This window comes from Chrysochloris asiatica, unplaced genomic scaffold, assembly GCF_000296735.1.
Source record: "Chrysochloris asiatica unplaced genomic scaffold, ChrAsi1.0 scaffold00110, whole genome shotgun sequence".
Lineage (NCBI taxonomy): Eukaryota > Metazoa > Chordata > Mammalia > Afrosoricida > Chrysochloridae > Chrysochloris > Chrysochloris asiatica.
In genome coordinates this window covers 9463680-9470551 of record NW_006408628.1, presented here as the reverse complement: position 1 = coordinate 9470551, position 6872 = coordinate 9463680, and positions in this window count along the sequence as shown.

Here is a 6872-nt window from a genome sequence, read left to right as displayed (position 1 = left end):
CCAGTTTTTGGATCCTTGTATGGAGCAGACTAAACAAAGAAGGATACGCACTGCTTCTCTCCCTCTTCCCGCTGTATGAATGCTAAGATAAGAAAGGCTTGGGGAACCTTCAAAATAAAATATTTGTGCAGAAGCCAGAATATTCTAACTGCTATAACAGGCTTACTTCAGAGATCCCAGGGATCACAAGAGAGATGAAAGCCCCCACTGTATGTGCTTTCTCAGGAGAAACCATCTCTTGACTGAAGGGTGACAGTATCCATGCTGAATAACAACCCAGGAACTTTCTGGATGGGTGGTATTATCTTCCCAAGAATGAAAGTGGGCAAGGAACAGATCGCAATCGCTTAGTTAGCTAGCACTGTTGCAACACACAAATACCATGAAAGAATGGCTTAGAAGAACAGAAATTGGTTTTCTCAGTTCTGGAGGCTAAAAGTCTCAATCCAGACCTCATTTTTGTCCTTCGTACTGGTAGCCCCAGGCGTGTCTGGGTTCTTGGCAAGCTTTGCATGGCATCTGTCTTCTCTATTATGTTCCTGACTCTGTGTCTATGCTACTTTATTTATACAACTCAGAAGTAATCAGGTATAAAATCCATTCTACAGTGATATAACGTCAATGGATTGATTATATTACCTTGGATTGCCTTATGGAAAATGATTACATTAGATTAGATTCGTTGTTAAATGCAGTTGAATCAATTCCGACTCAGTGGCCCTGTACAGGGTTTCCAGGAAGCAGCTGGTGAGCTTGAACCACCGACCTTGCAGTTCAAACCGACCTTGCAGTCTAGTGCATTGACCCACAGCACCACACCAGGACTTACATGCACAAGATAAGAGATCAGATTCTAGCACATAGTTTGAGGGGACACTGTTCAATCTCTAGCAGTCACCAATCTCTAATATATAGTTTGAATGTAGGTTCTTTGCTTTCTGAATCTAGGAGAACGCTGAAAGAAATCCATTAACATTCTACTTTGAACAAACTGTTTCAGAAGATATCAACTAACAGTTGAGCGCTGCTTGTCTCTTTCATTCTAGAACAACAAAGACCTGCTAATAGTTTTGTGCTGCAACTGTGAGTAACTGAGCTGTGGCCTCTGACTGAATGGATACATTGGCTCCTCTATAAATTAGCAAATGCAATCATGGTGGGGCAGTGGTTAAGTACTCAACTGCTAACTGATGGACCCATGGTTTGAACTCACCAGTCACACTGCAGGGACAAAATGGAGCAGTCCATTACAGCTTTAGGAACCTTCTGGGAAACTTCTTCCCAATCAATAGTGTCTTTGTGAGCTGGAATCAACTTGACAGCAATGGGTTGGGGTGACGATGGCCCAACAGCTCTTATTTCAGCAACTCCAGCAGGTATTAAAACGGACTCCTGGTGTGGCACTGTAGGATCAGCACTGGACTGTGACAAGGTCGGCAGTTCAAACCTGTCCTCAGAAACCCTATACAGATTTGCTGTGAGTTGGTACCAACTCAACGGCACTTAACAGCAGCAAGAAGCAGGTTTAAAGCAGACAGGGTCAAGTGAGGATGACCAGCAAGGGTGTCTCAGCACCAATTTTATTCAAATATTAGTTTAATGGCATCTGTCTTGGTAGTTTCCCCCCTCATCGATGAACTCTTACAGAAACAGATTGACTTCTATGTTTTAAATCCTACATTCAGGTCTCTGATCCATTTTGAGTTAGTTTTTGTATATGGTGTCAAGTGGGGTGGAGGCCCAATGCCATACAGAAGGAAAAGAAAAGCAGCATTCCTTAAGTGCCACATCCTGTTATTCTACATGAGCTTGCTAATTTCATGCCCATAGAAACATTTTTGAAATATTTAGCATCGATCTCCATTTTACAGATAAGGCAACTGAGGTTATGACAAATTAAGTTACTTGCTCATGGTGACAGGGTCTGAACCAGATTTTTGTGTTACTTTAAAGTCAATGTTCTTTCTAATATACAACACTACCTCCCCAAAACTTAACCCAAAAGAGGAATCTTAAGTGAAGAGTTCTTCAGAGTGCTTGTGGAAAGGCTCAGTTCTTTCCATGGGTTATTAATAATCAAATATCCCAGCAATGCAGACATTGAAATATCTAAGAGAGGTAATTGGGATGGGAAAAGTGCTGTGGTTGGAACCGGCTTCACATCTCAGATAAGTAGATTAGTACAGCTCTCCCTTCAATGAGGTCTGCTCTGTTTTCTTAGGTCTGTAAAATACAGTCTTTATGGCAATACTCAGCCACTTGTCCCCATGTGCCCTCTCTAGCTCATGAGCTAATTTTAAACTGCTAGTTAGGAAAATAGTTGAAATTCATAGACTTTACAGGTTACACAGTGATTTAATATCTAGTCAATTAAATTAATTAAGTATTGACCAAGCCTTGTCAGACTCTACTAGGCCATGGGAATAAGGAAGGGGAACAACTCTTTCTCTCTACCCTCAAGTCGTTCAAATGTTTATTAGTAACAACACATAATGATTTCAAAGTCAGAAGTGCTATAATACAATGGCTTTCAAAAATTTCAACCTTGATCCATAGGAATCTGATTGTGATAGCTAAGGTTTTAACTGGGTGAGGCTGCTCAGTGGTCTGGCAGTTGAGATGCAGCTAGCCCCATAATGAGATCTAATACAATGTAATGAACTCAATGATCAGTTCAATTATGAGCAACCAATCAAGATGTTTCCTTGGGGCGTGGACTGTTTCCAATATATTAGACAATCAGGCAAAGTTTGTTTGTTTGCTGCTGGAAATGGATCTTGCATCTGGCTTGTCCTCTAACAAGTTCTTTGGACTTGAGCCAGTGACCTTCTTTACCACCTGCCTGCCTGCCTGCCAATCTTGGTTCAGCTGACCAGACTTGGGACTATCTCACCTCTACAATTGTGTGAGCCATTTCCTTGATAAAAACTCTTTATATATGTTGTTGTTGTTGTTAAGTGCCATCGAGTCAGTTCCGACCCATAGCGACCCTGAACAGGGTTTCCGAGGCTGTAAATCTTTACGGGAGCAGAAAGCCTCATCTTTCTCCCGCGGATCAGCTGGTAGTTTCGACCTCCTGACTTTGCGGTTCGCAGCCCGATTCTTAACCACTACACTACCAGAGCTCCCTCTCTTTATATAGACCTTTTAAAATTTTGGCAGTTCTGCTTCTCCAGAGAACCCAGCCTAAGACACTCATCCCAGTATACCTAAATACGAAAGTGCTGTTTGATGTTCACTAAATGGATTTCATGACCCACTAATGGACTACTAGCATCAGTTTGAAAATCAGGCTCTCATGGATGTACCAAGAGCTATGGGATCATAGAAAAGGGAATCAGGAGTGCCTAGGGATGAGGCTGGGGAGGGATGGTGGGAGTTCTCCAGGCAGACAAGATGGCAAAAGTATTCTAGCCAGAAGGAATAGCATGGGAAGAGCATTGTGGCAAATGTTATAGATAATTCTCCTGAGTGAGAGTACAGGGAACTAGAGCACTGGAAACAAACGGCTAGTAGAAAGGTGGAGAAGGAGCTGTCTGTTAAATACGATAGGTTAATATGCATATTTTACATTTTCCCCTTTCCAAATCCCACTAGGACAGCCGGAAACAGGAGGTAAAGCAATGCCTGGAGACAAAACAAAGAAACTTTTTGGAAGATGGAAAAGGAGTAATTGTCTGGGCATCTGAAAAAGGCTGAAACCCAAATGCTGACCAACCAGAAGCAAGTTGGTTTAGACTACAGGCAATCGAAAAGGCTTGTGAATTGAAAACCTCTGAAGTACTCTGAAAATGGGGTTGGATGGAGGGGCTGAAAACAGAATGAGTTTAATATCTATGCAAGGAGGAGTTGCATTCCCCAATTCCTTCTTCTAGCTGGGGCAGTCATGTGATTACCCTTCTCCCACCCAAGAGAAGGTTGGTAGAGTCTCTGGAGAGAGTGAACCAGAAAGAGGAGTTCCAATCCACCTTTGTGTGGCTTCTAGAGCACTGACAGTCAGGCTTAGACTCCCCAGGTGGAGATTATTCTCTGGGAGAACAAAACCAGCCTATGAGAAAAGATCCACAGATATTGATATTCGGGGGACTTCAGCCAAGTTTCTGTACCAGCCACATGAGTTTACAGGAAGCTGCTAATCTGTGAGTGCTGGCTCTGTCTAAAGAGCTTCCAGTTGGCTTTTAAGGGCCTCTGCTCAGACATGGGGAGCCCTGGTAGCGCAGTTTGTTATGCATTGGTCAGCAGTTCAAATCTACCAGCTGATCCTTGGGAGAAAGATGAGGCTGTCTGCTCTCATTAAAGATTTACAGCCTTGGACACCCTATGCACAGTTGCTATGAGTTGGAACCGACTCCACGGCACACCACCACCATCACCACCACTTAAATATGAAGTCACTGGGGATTCAGTGGTAGAACTCTCCCCTTCCACGTGGGAGACCTGGGTTCAATTCCTAGACAATCCTCTTCATGCACAGCCACACCTGTGTGTCAGTGGTGGTTTGTGACGCTGAGCTAGTACTCAGATGTACTAGGAAGGAAGGAAGGGCTGGCAATCTACAACACTGTGTCAGGATTCAAAGAAATTATTAGAAAGCATCATGTTTATGTGCAACTTTCTGTTCAAATTTACAGGATGATACCTTTTATGCCAAGGTAGCTGAAAAAATTCCCTTATGGATATTCCTTAACATAAACTTACTTTTTTCCTTTATAACACATTTACTACAGAGTGAAATTCTATTTTTTAAAAAAAGTGGGCCAATGGAAACCCTATGGATCACAATGGTCCAATACCTAAGCCACCAGGAGGATGGTATCAAACTGGGCAGCATTGTTGCATCGTGCATGGGGTTGTCATCTCAAGAACAACCAACAAAACAACAAAATATAAAAAAGTAACTTGATAAAAACATAAGGTTTAAATATACATTATTACTTTAATTTACTAGATGATAAAATTGGTAAGGTATTATAGTCAAAAATTAAACACCAATGAAAATGAAAATGCAATAATAAATCACTGATGATGAAGTTTTTTCTTTTTTAAAAAAGTAATCTTTTAAAGTATATCAGTGTTGTCACTGTTGAGCTGCAAGTGTAATTTCCGTGGAAATGTTTTTAGCTGCTGAGAAAGCACTTCCTGGTATAATAAAGAATGCTAAGGAGATGATGTTGTTAAGTGCTGTCTATTTGGTTCAACTCATAGTGACCGCGTGTGTATAGGGTTTCCTAGGAGCAGCTAGTGAGCTTGAACCACCAACCTCGTGGTTTAACCCACACTGCCACACCAGGACTAAGGCAATAGGTATGTTGTTAAGTGCTGTCAAGTCAGTTCCGACCCATAGTGACCCTGTATAGGGTTTCTGAGGAGCTTCTGGTGAGCTTGAACCATCAACCTTGCAGTTCAAACGGCTTTGAGGGTCACTAAGGGTCAGGACCTACTTGATGGCACTTAACAACATACCACATTTGGATTCCTAGTGTGGCGCTCTGGGCTAATACTCTGAACTGCAAAGTCAGTTTGAACCATAAGGTCACCGGTTCAAGCTAGCCAGCTGCTTCTTGGAAACCCCATAAAGGGTTGCTATGGGTCGGAAATGACTCAATGGCACTTCACAACGACAAGGAAGACCAATTAATACCACTATTATTCAAATGTAACGCATCAACCACTAAAGTCAGTGATGGTGAAATTGAAGAATTTTGCCAACTTCTTTAGTTTGAAATTGATCAAACATGCAATCAAATGTATTGATAATTATTGGTGATTGGAATGCAAAGGTTGAAAATAGGATCAGCAGTTAGACAATATAGCCTTGGTGATAAAAATGATGGTGGATACTGCATAAGAGAATAGTGCAAGACGAATGATTTCACTGCAAATACCTTTTTTAAACAACATAAAAGACAGCTATACACATGTACCTCACCAGATGGAATACAAAGAAATGAAATTGACTACATCTGGGGAAAAGAATTAGAAAAGCTCTATATCAACAATCAAAACAAGGCCAGGGGCAGACTGTGGAACAGACCATCAATTGCTCATACGCAAGTTCAGGCTGAAGCTGAAGAAATTTAAAACAAGTCCTCAAGAGCCAAAATATGATCTTGAACACATCTCACCTGAATTTAGAGATCATCTGATGAACAGAGTTGATGCATTAGACACTAAAGACTGAAGACCAGAAGAGGTGTTGCATGAAATCAAGACCATACAGGAAGAAAGCAAACGGTATTAAAAAGACGAGAAATAAAGAAAAGACCAAAATGAATGTCAGAAGAAACTCGGAAACTTGCTTTCCAGAATAGAGATGCTAAAGCAAATGGAAGAAATGAAGAGATGAAAGAGTTTAGTAGAACATTTCAAAGGGCTGCTGGGGGAGGCAAAGTCAAATACGAAAATAAAACATGCAGAGTTAAAAAAAACAAAAAAACAAAACAACCCAAAGGGAAGAACATGCTCAGTGATTCTCAAGCTGAGGGAACTGTGAAAAAACTCAAGCCTCAACCTGAAATACTGAAGGATTCTATGGGCTAAATAATGAAAGATGCAGAAAGCATCAAAAGAAGATGGAAGGAATACACAGTCACTGTACCAAAAAGAAATGGTCGATGTTCAGCCATTACATGAGGTTCAGGCAGGATTCAGACGAGGACATGGAATGAGGGATAACACTGCTGAGGTTAGATGGATCTTGGCTGAAAGCTGAGAATACCAGAAAGATGTTTACCTCTGCTTTATTGACTATATAAAGGCTTTTGATTGTGTGGATCATGACAAGCTATGGACAGCATTGTGGAGAATGAGTATTTGGAACACTTTATTGTGCTCATGAGGAACCTGTACATAGACCAAGAGGGAGTTGTTCA